The sequence below is a fragment of the Ziziphus jujuba genome, chromosome 11 (genome assembly GCF_031755915.1).
Source record: "Ziziphus jujuba cultivar Dongzao chromosome 11, ASM3175591v1".
In the NCBI taxonomy this organism is placed as follows: domain Eukaryota; kingdom Viridiplantae; phylum Streptophyta; class Magnoliopsida; order Rosales; family Rhamnaceae; genus Ziziphus; species Ziziphus jujuba.
Genome location: NC_083389.1, coordinates 25,967,501 through 25,982,500, shown reverse-complemented (window position 1 = coordinate 25,982,500; position 15,000 = coordinate 25,967,501). Strand labels below are relative to the sequence as shown.

Sequence of the window (15,000 nt, the reverse complement as noted above, 5' to 3'; positions counted from 1 at the left end):
AGGGTGGAATACCACACAGAGAAAGTGTACCTTATAAAAATGCATTTTTTGTAATTGGTACATGTTTTTGTAAACTGCCCATAAGAACCATATTCTGGCTTTTATCTGGAGAATATCCAACAATTATTTCCATGGAATGAGTAATTGATCCGGATCCTAAAAATAACAATGCTTTCAAATAAGCATGACTAATCAAATGAAATAAAGCCGCTCGATAAGACCCCATACCTAGAGCCAACATCATATAACCCAATTGAGACATTGTAGAATAAGCTAAAACCCTGTTAATATCTTTTTGAGCAAGAGCTAAAGTGGCTCCTAAAAGTAATATTATTATCCCAATAAAAGCTATTAGATTCATTATGAAAGGTATAACTATAAAAAGCGGAAGAAGCCGAGCTACAAGAAAAATTCCGGCTGCTTCTATGATAAGAGCGGAAATAGGGGTAGGTCCTTCCATAGCATCGGGTAACCATACATGAAGGGGGAATTGGGAAAATTTAGCAACTACACCGGCAAATAATAGACAGGCACACAAAGTAACAAATAAAAAATCAACTTCATTATTATCAACCATGTTATTGAATATTTCAAACAAATCCTTAAATTCTAAACTACCCGTTATCTAATAAAAACCTAAAATTCCTAATAATAACCCAAAATCCCCTACACGATTAGTTACAAACGCCTTTTGACAGTTGCCGCTATAGGTAAGGTGAACCAAAAAGCTATTAACAGATAAGAATACATTCCAACTAATTCCCAAAAAAAAAAAATTTGTATTGAATTTGAGCTAGTAACTAATCCTAACATTGAAATATTAGAAAAACTCATATAAGCAAAAAATCTCAAATATCCCTGATCAAGAGACATATAATTATCACTATAAATAGGAACCATAATTCCAATAGTAGTGATTAATATTAACATAAGAGAAGTAAGTGATCAATTAAGTAGCCAAATTCTAAAGAAAAATCATTATTGATGGTCCAAGACCATACAAATAGATAAATAGAACTGTTATTTATTTGTTGAATAAATATATGGGCGGAAAAAATCATAACTATACTTAACAGTAAAACACTAGGAAAAACCCACATACGGCGAAGATTTTTTATTGCCATTAGAAAAAGTAGAAGTCCTACTCTTATTAACATAGAAGTTGGAAGGGGAATGAAAGGTATGACCCATGAATATTGATATGCATATTCCCTAAAAAAGAATCTTTTTATCTTAATTAATTCTTTCTGATTCACCGGCTTTTATTTCTTTTGAAAAGGGTCAGTTAATAAAAAAATTTAAGATATACAAAACCGAAATAGAATTTTACAGCTTTAATTATTTTGAATCTTTCTCAACTACCTCAAATATTTCAAATCAAGAGGTTAGAGTTGGTCAAATGATATGACCAAGTTACTAGTGAAAAAGAAATACTTTTTTTTTATTAAATTATTAAGTCAAATTTTATGAAGATACAAAAAAAGAAAATTTACATTTTTATTACTATTACGTATTACAATAATTTATTTATATATATAGGGCAAGGATAAAAAATTTCACCAAAAACCGTTTTTTATTGTGATATGAAGCATAAATAACCCTAATTTAACTCATAAAATAAAAGTTATTTATTTTAGTTTTAGTTGGATTATTCAGAATTAGTAACGAATTTGAACCGATTGATTGTCTTCTATTCCAATAAAAGACATTTGTCGGAAAGGTTATGATAAAGAAACTATGACTCCAACACATGACTTTATATAAAATTTAAAGAAGGAATTCCTAAAATAGCTTTTATAAAACCATCTATCCTGTATCTTTTCGCAAATTAACTACTAGTCTCATTCTAATTTTTTAAATTAAATTAGATTTACTCATTTATCGAGCTTGACCAATTAAATAAAATGAATAATTAATAGAAACAAATTACTAAAGTTTTTTTTTTTAATAAAGAATAAAGATAGGGGTTGGGTTATTAAACATTTCGATGTATTTTATTCGGTGTATAAAATTTTGGATGACGAAAAAAAAAAACTAGATAGAGATAGAAAGGCATAGGTTTTTTCTTTGTATTTGTTTTTTTTCTCGTATAAACTCCAATCAATTCTAGTTCTATTGCATAGTAGATTATATAGATATAGAAGATATCACTTTGAAGGAAGATATAAGTGTACCAATAAAATAAATACAAATCTTTCTTCCAGATGTTGTATCGAATCGTATGGAATAGGAAACAAAAAACAAATAAAAAAATTGTATTTTATTTTTAAAAACCACCATATTGTTTATGTTGGTAGTAATATTTTATGCGATTTTTCTAGATCCATATTTTTATAAAGGAAGTACAATCTATAAAATAAATAGATCGATTATTGTAATTAAACAATTGGTTTTGAACAATTGATGTCTTTGACATCCAATCCTGGTAATGAAAAACCTATTTGAATTTTTTAATGGCAGTTCCAAAAAAGCGCACCTCTATATCAAAAAAACCCATTCGGAAATCAATTCCTGATTTCCATTCCTATAATTGAGGTACCCCGTTTTTAATTTCAAAATTTATGATATTTTCAACTTTAGAGCATATATTAGCTCATATATCCTTTTTGATTGTTTCAATTGTAATTACAATTCATTTAATAACCTTATTAGTCGATGAAATCATAGGCCTATATGATTCGTCAGAAAAGGGCATGATAGCTACTTTTTTCTCTATAATAGGATTATTAGTTAGTTGGTGGATTTATTTGGGACATTTACCATTAAGTAATTTATATGAATCATTAATCTTTCTTTCATGGAGTTTTTTCATTATCCATCTGGTTCCCTATTTTAAAAATAAAAAAAACCTTTTTAATTTAAACGCAATAACCGTCCAAGTGCTATTTTTACCCGAGGTTTTGCTATTTTGGGTCTTTTAACTGAAATGCATCAATCCGCAATATTAGTCCCAGCTCTTCAATCCCATTGGTTAATGATGCACGTCAATATGATGGTATTAGGCTATGCAGCTCTTTTATGCGGATCGTTATTATCAGTAGCTCTTGTAGTCATTACATTTCGAAAATTAATAAGGATTTTTAGTAAAAGCAACAATTTCATAAATGATCCACTTTCTTTTGGTGAGATTCAATACGTCAGCGAAAGAAACAATGTTTGAGAAACCACTTCGTTTCTTTCTTCTAGGAATTATTACAGATCTCAATTGATTCAACAGTTGGATCTTTGGAGCTATCGTATTATTGGCCTCGGGTTTATCTTTTTAACCATAGGTATCCTTTCGGGAGCAGTGTGGGCTAATGAAGCATGGGGATCATATTGGAATTGGGATTCTAAAGAGACTTAGGCATTTATTACTTGGACCATATTTGCGATTTATTTACATACTCGAACAAATTTTAAAAGCGTAAATTCTGCAATTGTGGCCTCGATGGGATTTCTTATAATTTGGATATGCTATTCTGGAGTTAATCTATTAGGAATAGGGTTACATAGTTATGGTTCATTTACATCAATATCGAATTGAATTGAAGAAAGGGCTTGATGAATACAAACCTAGGACAACATAAGCATATATATATATAAGAAAACTTCGTGTAAGCCATTGAGAAACCTTTGAATCAAGTAATGTAAATGATTCAAAGGTTTCTCAATGGCTTACATATTTGGTTAAAATAGAATTCCAATTCATTTTTTTATTTTAGTTAGTTAAACTTACGAGAAGAAAAAAGAACTTTTTATTTTTATTTTACAATGAACGGTTTTCACAATCATAGGATTTTTGTTTGATGTTTTGGTTTGTTTACTACGAAAAACTATCAATAAAAAAATTAGACAAAATAGCTTCGACTTTATCAACTAATAGTGAGAAATTGAAATCCAGGTAAATCCCAATAGCTATTACAGGTAGCAGTATAGAGAGCGAAACAAATAGCTCTCGTGGCCCAGAATAAAAAAAATAAGAGTTTGGAGCATTAAAAAGCTTGTATCCATAGAACATCTGACGTAACATAGATAATGAGTAAATTAGAGTTAATATCTTTCCAATTGCCAATACAAAAGTAATTACTATTTTGGTAATTAAAAGATATTTTTGGCTAGTAAGTATTCCAAAAAATACTATCAATTCTGCAACAAAACTGCTCATGCCCGGTAATACAAGAGAAGCCATCAATAAGATACTGAAAGTCATGAATATTTTTGGAATTGCGATAGCCATTGCGCCCATTTCGTCGAGATAAACAAGACGTATTCTATCATAACTCATTCCTGCCAAGAAAAAAAGCGTAGCGCCAATAAATCCATGAGAGATTATTTGTAAAATGGCTCCATTGAGTCCTGTATCATTTATAGAACCAATTCCTATAATTATGAAACCCATATGAGATACGAAGGAATAAGCTATTCTTTTTTTAAAATTATGTTGTCCCGGAGATGTTGAAGCTGCGTAGATTATTTGAATTGTGCCTCCTATGATCAACCAAGGAGAAAAGATAGAATGGGCGTGAGGTAATAATTGCATATTTATACGAACCACTCCATATGATCCCATTTTTAATAATATTCCTACTAGAAGCATACAAGTACTATAATGTGCCTCTCCATGGGTGTCTGGTAACCTTGTATGTAAGGGTATAATCGACGATTTGACAGCAAAAGCAATAAAAATCCAATATAAAAAATGATTTTCAGTGCTAAAGGATACGATTGATTTACTGATGTTTCAAAATTTAATGTTGGTTCATTAGAACCATATAAACCAATACCCAGAACTCCTATGAATAAAAAAACAGAAGCTCCTGCAGTGTACAAAATAAATTTTGTAGCTGAATATAAACGTTTCTTTCCGCCCCATATGGATAGAAGTAGATAAACTGGAATTAATTCTAACTCCCACATGATGAAAAAAAATAAAAGGTCTTGAGAAGAAAATGGTCCTATTTGACCGCTATACATTGCCAACATCAGGAAATGGAATAATCGGGAATCTCGAGTAACTGGCCGGGCCGCTAAAGTAGTGATAAATCCTATTAGTAAAATAAGTCCTATGAGGGAGAAAGAAAATTAAAGAACCCACAGATATTAGCAAAACTACAACTATCGTTAACCAAGGAAAATCATTTGTAGTAAAAACAAGATACACTTGGACCAGAAAAACCCGTGCTAAAAAATATAAAATAAAATATATTATTTTCAGCACTGGTTTTTGTTGGTAAAAAAAATTAAATATATTCAAGTAAGGTTTTCTGAAACATATCAGTAAGCTAGCCCCATACTTCGAGTTGTTTCATGCCATAAATAAACTCGAACACTCAAGAAATCCATTGGACAGGCGGATTCACATCTTTTACAACCGACGTAGTCCTCTGTTCTTGGAGCAGAAGCGATTTTCTTAGCTTTACAACCATCCCAAGGTATCATTTCTAATACATCCGTGGGGTAGGCTCGGACACATTGAGTACATCCTATACACGTATCATAAATCTTTACTGAATGTGACATTGGATCTATAAATTTTTTGAACATTCTAAATTTTTAATGTAGTAAATTTATAAATAAATCATATATTTAGACACCAGATGAATCAATGATTTACCATAATTTTTTTAATCAATCTACTTCTGGACCGACTCATGTAAGGGAGCCAAGATACTTTGATTTCTTACTTTTTCGCAAACATGATCATACATTATGTATAATACATGCTAATTCGAATTTATGAATATTCTAATTTCTATGATTAATACTACTTATTCAACAAATTCGATTGATTAATATGAGTTGATTTTCTATTACGATAAATTGACGAAACAATAGCCGGTCCAATAGCTGCTTTAGTGGCTGCAATAGCTATAACAAATATTGAAAAAATATTGCCTTTTAATTGGCGACTATCAAAAAAATCAGAAAATGTTACAAAATTTATATTAACCGCATTTAGTATAAGTTCAAGACACATAAGGGCTCTAACCATATTGTGACTTGTGATCAATCCATAGATACCGATAGAAAATAAGTAGGCACTCAAAACAATTGCATTTTCAAGCATCATTGACCAACTCCTTATCAATTAAATTTTGATTTATTTCAATATAATATGAACAACAATTCAACGGATTCAATTAACTAGTGACTAGAATCTAAAAGGTACGGAACAAATAAATAGATTGGTAATAGATCTAATAAAAGAATTTCTATTTTCAACATAAACAATCTTTAATTAGAATTGAAGAGAATTAAATGTGATAACATAGACTGAAGTTTCATTTGGACTGTTGTTGCTAATTCTATAGATTTACGATTTATTACTGGCGCGCCACAGCGATTGCACCTATCAAAGCGGCTAAAAGAATTATTAAAATGAATTCAAAGGGAAGAAAAAAATCTGTTGATAAATGAATTCCAATTTGTTGGCTATTACTTATGAAATCTTGCTCAATAATCAGGTTTGATCTTGTAGTCCAAATAATCCCGTACCATGATGTATCCGTAATAGTACTCATTAGTAAAACCAAAATACTTGTACAAACCAGCAAAGTAACCCCATCCCCAACGGTCCAAAGATTAAATAAGGAGTTGTGCCACAGCTACAAAATAAGAGTTTAATAGAATATAGAATAAGGATATACAAACAAGAGCAAGTCCCAATGAAAAAAGCATAATAAATTGGGTTGGTAAATAGTACTACTCCTATACCTCCTAATATAAGACCTGATCCCAGAAAGACTAAAAGAAAATCATGTATTGGTCTAGGAAAATCCATTATATGTAAAAAGAGAGATAAAAAACTTTCATGACCTTATTGAGACCCGGCCAGAAAATTTTTTGTATGATTTATAATAAATTCCTATTTGAATGAAATCCTCGGGGATGTGAATTAATGTGGGTACAGATATTGGACTAATTTCATTCTTTATCTGAAAGAAAGAGTAGTTCAAATTCGAAACTATATTTTGAAATAATTATATCGACATTAATTACTCGATTTTCAATCCAAGTTAGGACGTGATTATTACCAACTAATGAATAGTTGGGATTTGTAGGGTGTGACCAAACAAAACGAAAGGAACCTTAGTACTTAGTAATTCAAAAATTTTCTTGAATCAAGGGAGTTACTTATTTTTTATTTGAGGCGAATTCAAAATTGTTCGAATTGTATATTCGTCAATTATTGATACGGGTAAACGACCCAAAGCAATTTGATTATAATTTAATTCATGACAATCATAAGTAGAAAGTTCATATTCTTCAGTCATTGATAAACAATTTGTTGGACAATACTCAACGCAGCTACCACAAAATATACAGATTCCGAAATCAATACTATAATTAAGCAACCGTTTCTTATGAATATCAGTTTCCAATTTCAAATCGACGATGGGTAGATCTATAGGACACACACAAACACATACTTCACAAGCAATACATTTATCAAACTCGAAATGGATTCGACCGCGAAAACGCTCCGTGGTGATTAGTTTTTCATAAGGATATTGAATAGTTACAGGTAAACAATTTGCGTGGGATAAGGTAATCATGAAACTTTGACCAATGTACCTTGCAGCTCGTACTGTTTGTTGACCATAATTCATGAACCCAGTTACCATAGGGAACATATCCTGAATATATATGAAGAATTTGATGTTTGTTTATTTCTCTTGTTTAAGCCAAGTTGTGAATATAGAATATCATATTCCTTTACAGTGAAAAGAGTTGGAAAGAAGTTGTTAATAATAGATTACCGAGAGAAATAGGTAAAAGAAATTTCCATCCAAGATTCAACAATTGGTCCATTCTTAGCCTAGGTAAAGTTCATCTTGTTGCGATAGGAATGAACAAAAACAAATAATTTTTAGCTAATGTAATAAAGATACCAATTGTCACCCCAAAAACCTCATATTGTTGATTTATTTCAAAAAGCTCCGAAACAAATATATACGGAATAGAGATATTCCAACCGCCCAAGTAAAGAATTGTTACAAATAATGCCGAAACTAATAGGTTTATAACTTCTACAAATTTAAAGCCCCAATTAGTATTCTTTGTATATTATGTAGTAATGTCTACTTTTGGATAATTTACAGGATCTACATATCTTGGTGTTTCTACCTATCCACTCATTTTTGTTCAATTGCCTTTTCTTTTATGGTAATACATGTATGAAAATACATACAAACGATAGTGAAAACTCAATACGGTTGATCTTTTAAGCCCGCTTCAAGTCATGATGACTAATAAACCAATATTGGGGTAAACGGTATCTTCTGCTTCTGTTTATTTTTGCTCAACTCTCTAACTCTTATACAAAGAAAATGAGACTCAATATCTTTACTGCAAATTTATATAGAAGCTGTTCTCTTTCACTCATCCAACTATCTGATTTAGTTCATCAATCCGACTAATGAATAAAAAAATGAAGATATCTACTCAATTCATTCTACCCTTTTCTTAGAAAGAAAAGAATAGAGAGGAAGTAATAGAGAAAAATTTATGTATCAACGAATCACACGTAGAGATATTGATAACACATATAAAGGTAACAGTATTTCATAACTAATTGATTGAGCAGCAGCTCGTAGACTGCCTAAAAAGGAATATTTATTACTTGACCCGTATCCTGACATGAAAAGTCCAATGGGAGCAATACTGGAAATGGCAATCCATAAAAAAACACTGATATTGAGATCCGCTAAAACAAGGTGATAGCCAAAAGGAACTACTAAATATCTTACTAAAATTGATATGACTGCTATGGATGGTCCGATACTAAATAAACGAGTATCTCCTCTCGATGGTAGAAGATTTTCTTTGAAAAGAAGTTTTTCCTATCTGCTAGAGCTTGAAGAACTCCCAAAGGGCCGACGTATTCAGGTCTAATATGTTGCTGCAGTCCTCGGATATTTCTCTTTCTAACCATACAATTACCAGTACGCCTATTGTGATATCCAATACAAGAGTAAAAATAGGAATAAGGACCCATATAATTCCGTAGACCTCTTTTAAAAACTCCAATCTAGAAAAAGAATTGATATCTTCTACTTCTGTCCTATCAATTATCATTTCAACGATCAACTTCTCCCATAATGATATCTATGCTACCTAGTATCGTCATAATATCAGCCAATTTCATTCTTTTAACTACCTGAGGAAGAATTTGCAAATTGATAAAACCTGGTGGGCGAATTTTCCATCTCCAAGGAAAACCACCCTGATCCCCTATCAGAAAAATTCCCAATTCTCCTTTTGGGGCTTCAACTCTAACATAGAGTTCTTGTTTCCGTAATTCAAATGTAGGAGAAGGTTTTTTACTAATAAATCGATATTCAAAATCATTCCATTTGGGATTCTTTTCTCTCTCAGAGTATCGGATTTCTAAATTCTCTTATGGCCCTCCCGGAATTCCTTCCAGAGCCTGTTGAATAATTTTTATGGATTCTGTCATTTCACCAATTCGGACTAGATAACGAGCTAACAAATCTACTTCTTTTTGCCACTGGACTTCCCAATCAATTTCATCGTAACACTCATAATGATCAACTTTACGAAGATCCCATTGTATTCCGGAAGCCCGCAGCATTGGTCCTGATAAACCCCAATTTATTACTTCCTCTGTACCAATAGTGCCTACTCCTTCAACTCGTTCGAAAAAAATAGGATTTCGTGTAATAATTTTTTGATATTCAGCGATTCCTATTAAAAAAATAATCACAAAAATCCAAACATTTATCTATCCACCCATGAGGTAGATCAACAGCTACTCGTCCGATACGAAAATAATTATGCATCATTCTCATACTGGTGGCAGCTTCGAATAGATCGTATATTAATTCTATTTCTCATAAAATATAGAAGAAAGGCGTTTGTGCACCAATATCTGCCATAAAAGGGCCGAGCCATAGCAGATGAGAAGCTACAACTCAACTCCAACATAATTACTCTGATATAGCTGGCTCTTTTAGGCACTTGAATATTTCCCAACTACTCCAGGCCATTTACCGTTATTGCTTCTATGAATATAGTAGCTAAATAATCCCAACGGATTACATAAGGCAGATATTGTATAATTGTTCGGTTTTCTACAATTTTTTCCATCCCTTGATGAAAATAGCCCAATATTGGTTCATAGTCAATAACATCTTCACCATCTATAGTAACGATGAGTCGAAGAACACCATGCATTGATGGGTGGTGGGGAACCATATTTACTACCATGAGGTCGTTTCTTGTAGCTGTTATATTGATAGGTTTTTCCTCGATTCAGTCTTTCATGAATTGTTGAAAACTAAAATAAGTTCATTAAAATTAAAATTTAAAATCTAATAAATCAAATAATTCAAAATAAAGTGCTTTTTCAAATTAGCGAGTTTTTGATTCCCGAATATCCAACTGATTAATTAATTCTTTATAACATATTCTATTTTTCTTTGACAAATAAGACAGCAGCCATTGGCATTTTCCCAAAATTTGACGTAGGCCTCTCTGAGATAAATAGTCTTTTCTGTGTAATTCGAAATGTGAAGAAAGTTTTCGTATCCTATTGGTGAGACTGCGTATTTGAAATTCAACGGTTTCTACTTTTCTTCTTGTGAAATACCCGAGATGAATGAATTTTTTACCATAAAATGAAATATGCCCCCTCACTTTGTTCCTATCCTTTTTTTTAGTGTTAGGTGGTTTTATTGATCAATAATAATAATGCCATTCATTTTAATTTAGTATACACAATACAATAATCTTAATTTTGTTAATAATTCCAAATTTGATCAAATAAAATTGTATTCGAATAGGTATACCAAAATCTTCTTTTTGGCACTCACAAAAGATAAACATTTAGACCTAAAATGAAAAAAGGAGGAATTTGGTGATCATTTATAGATCTAATTGATATGTCAATGAATCATGTATCAGAATGAAATGTAAGCCAATGCATGTGTGCATTTCTTTGTTTTCATAGATCATACTACAGGAAAAATAGGAAAAACAAATCTACCATTAACTAACAAATTTTGAATCCTGGATACACATGTATCCTTACCAGACTAAAACGACAACCATTATGGGTATCAAACCAATATCGATTCATACAAGCTAAATCTTCGAATCGATAAATAGGCCAAAGAAAGAATTTTAATTTAATTAGTTTAGGTGTATCTCTTTTGCTTTTATCCAAAACTTGACTATTTTCCTTCTTAGCATTGCAAAATGCTGCATTTCGAGGCATACCATTTCCATTCCTAGAATTAAAACAAATGAGAATTCTCAATTCTCTATGACGTCTAGGGGATAAAATGTTTTCAGGGACAAACAAATCGTAATGATTGTTGTCTATATTTCCAGTCATTTTTTGATATTTTGTAATGAATTGAGCATAATTCTTGTTATCAATAGTGCTTTTTGTTAAGTACTTTTGATTTATTTCATGCTTACTCTTATGAACCAATGAAATACCTACGACTTGATATATAATAAATTGTCCTTCATTTTTTATAGACAGATGGATTGGGTCAATAATCAATATTGCTTTCTTCATCAATTCTATAAGAGTTAATTCTTTCTAAATCAGTAGAATATCTAGGCTCAATTCGCCCCTTTGAATAGAGGATATAAAAATTTCTCTTGGATTTATTAGTCTACGCAGGAGGCAATATACTTTGATGTTATCGATCATTTTTTTATTTAAAACACCATCCCATCTCAATTGAAAATGCAAATACCTTTTTAGGAAGAAATCAAACCCCGCTTCCGTATTTGTATTGTTTTTTATTTCTATCTTTTTTCATGTCTGATCCCACAAAATGTTCTTCAATATCTTTGTTTTGCTTTGACAGAGATGATTCAAAATCTGCTTGGCTTGTAGATTCTTTTTTTCCTTGATTTCGGTTTTCTGATTCAAGAGATTTTTTTTCATTCGAAAATATTGATATATTTCTTTTTTTCTTTCCAGTGATGCTTTTATTTTCACTAGCATTTTCATTTATATTCAAATTAAAAAGAATTAATTTGATTGGAATGGCCCATGGTTTAATCTTATACGTGTTATAAAGTATCAAAAATTCTGGGAAAAGCCAACGATCCAGATTTGATATGGGACAACTCCGTATTTCTTCATTCATTCCCATCCAGATTTGTATTGGATAGGTTGATTTCTTGATTTTGAGGAATCGTGAGATAAAAAAGACCTTGCGTATCGGTTTTATCAAGTAGTTGATAATTATTCCCCCGAGTCTTACTATATTTATTACTAGTGGTGTCAGTATCAATATTGATCCAGGCCTCAATATTGACTTTCTTTCTAAGACAAAAATTGAGAATTATCCAATCAAAATATTTTCTATTGGGATTTTTCTCCATATCTATAATATCAGCTTCGACTAGATAATTATTGATAGGGATATCTCCTAGCACATTAAAATATTTTCGTTTATGTGTACTGTAATTATAAAAAATTTCTTGGTTATTATTTACTTGTAATGGTAATCCATAAATAGATGAGTTCTTCTGATCTTCAAAATTAATAGATTTAGATGATATAAATTTATATGCCAAAAAATCATATCTATAGTGTTTTTTAAAATTCTTTGTTTCCTTTTGTAATGAGGCGGCTTCAAAAGTCTTTTGTTTTTCGTAGTGAATTAATCGGTTTTTTCCATTTTCATATATATCGTATTTCTTTAAATCGTTAGTTTGAGCTATAGAGTGTTGATTGACTCTATTTCGCCACTTTTGTGGTACTAAGCTTGACCATTTAATCGGAGATAAATCATATTGATCATGACCTTTTAACCAATTTTTCTATTGATTCATTCCTGAATTTCGAAGAGAATTATGTCTTAATTTGGAATGAAATAGTTTCTGTGTTTCACCAAAATAATTCTTTATTTCATTCTTAAGAAAAAAAGCTGTTCCATTATATTGAAAAACGGATCTTAACTTATATAAGTATAAGTTCAGGGCTGAGGGTTGTGATAATTTGTAAAATACATATGCTTATGACACGTAAGATAAGTCAAAAAACGTTTGTGCGCTTTTATTACTAATAGTAGAAAGGGACTTTTTTATAGTCGAAATAAAGTGAATTAGACTTTTATGTTTTCTATAAATTCTTTTTGATTTGTTTCATTATTAGAAGTAGAAATATCTATATCATTGTAAATATATTTATTAAGAATTTTTTTGTTGATTCCTGAAAAAATTGTGCATTAATATTCCAAATATCAAGGATACATAAAAAGATATCAATGTATATCTTTTCAATGAAAAAAAATTTGTAAAATAATGTTATTTATGGATTAGTCGAGCATTTCTTCTTTTAATACCTGCGCAATATTTTTTGGCGATTATAATCTTTTATCATCATAACTCATTTTTTTTTTTGTTAAAACTTATATTTTGTATTATAAATTCTTTTTTGTTATTTTTTTTATTTTTTCTATTTGATTTATGAGTGTATTTGTTCTATCAGTCAAATTTTGTATATTCTTTTTTTTGTTAATGAATAATTTGTGCAATCTGTAGGTCGAATTTTACTGAACAACTCATGAATTAGTTGATTATTTCTTATTGAATTAGTTTCACTTAATTGATATATTTCTAGTTCTCTCAAGCCAAATAATAGAGCTGGGTTTATTTTTTCGAGTTCTTTTACTGTTTCTTTTAGAAATAGAATGGTTTTACTAAACTGGTTTTTTATGTCTTTTGAAACATTTAGAAATTTTTTTGTTTTTTGTTGTAAAATTCTTAGAACTAGAAAATGCTGCTTTTTCCATTTCCTGATTTTTTTGTTGAGTTCTTTAAAAATAGGTTCAAAAACTAAAAGGTGGTTTTGGGGAGAGCCAAAAGGCAGTACAACTTCCATTCTCCAAACTGTTAAAAAATAGAAATCATTTTTTTGTCATTTCTTTTTCATTGGATTGTTATAAGTTTTTTGTAGCTTTGATTTGCGCCAAGGTTTCAGATGAAAAGGAAATAGGATCTTTATCTGAATATCGTCTGTTAGCCAGTTTTTTGGAAATTCTGTTTCGAATAATTGGACGCCATTATAAGTACATTTAATATGCATTTCTCTATTCCAATCCTTTAAATCCTCAGACCATTCGGGAAATTGAAACAGTAGTATACGTATAATATTTTTAACTATTATCAAGAAGGGTAATAGAATATTTTTTCTAAAAATAGATTGGCTTACTAACACAAGACCTCTTAGTATTTAAGCAAATATAATATTATCCCATGCTTCTGCTATTTCTATACGTGCTTTTTCTCGTCTTTTGTCTTCTTCTATTTTGTCTTTTTCTTTGTTTTTCTCAGTGCATTTTGGCTTCTTTTTTTCTTTGTATAATATGAAATTGTTAATTCTGTGTTTTTCCACATCCAATTTTTAAAACACATTTTCATCGGCTCAGACATATCAAAAGAAAAAAAAAATGTCTTTTTCGATTCTATCCAAAAAAAAGGGTGAATATACATTTGCTTGAAAGAGTTTCCAAGTAACTGTTTTACGTCTTTGAGAGAGCATAGAACCTTTTATTATGTCTCGATGAAAAGCTGGTTGTTGTGAATAACGTATCAAAGCCACTTCCTCTATTTCATCAGGATTATTAGTATCTTTGGTATTAGTATCAGTAGTTTGTAGGTTATTAGTAAAAATCACTACACGTTTGGATTTTCGTGAACGAATCTCATACTCCATTGCCACCCCCTCTGGGCTTTCTCCCTTCTACTGTTCCAAATCATTAATTAATTTGTACGACCATCGAGGAACTTTTTTACTGATTTCTTTTAGTCTGATAGATTTTTTTCTTACTTTTTTATCGTTAGGGTCTCTTATAACCGGATCAAATGGAAATTTATAATTTTTTTTTGTTATCTTTTGAATCAATTTTTATTTATTCTTCATCGGGAAGTAAAGAAAGCTCTTTAAAATTTAATGGTGGTTTTCCAGTAAGTTCATTGATTAAGTTCAAGAAATATAAAATTTTTGTTGTTAATGGTTTTTTATCA

General features: G+C 30.5%; 3 pseudogenes; all 3 read right to left on the bottom strand.

Moving 5' to 3' along the window:
- Window positions 1-8,495: 8,495 nt before the first annotated feature.
- On the bottom strand, window positions 8,496-9,060 carry LOC125420229 (NAD(P)H-quinone oxidoreductase subunit 1, chloroplastic-like; annotated as a pseudogene).
- Window positions 9,061-9,371: 311 nt separating this feature from the next.
- Window positions 9,372-10,447, bottom strand: LOC125420228 (NAD(P)H-quinone oxidoreductase subunit H, chloroplastic-like; annotated as a pseudogene).
- Window positions 10,448-10,996: 549 nt separating this feature from the next.
- LOC112492625 (protein TIC 214-like) overlaps window positions 10,997-15,000 on the bottom strand; it is a 5,692-nt pseudogene continuing 1,688 nt past the window's right edge.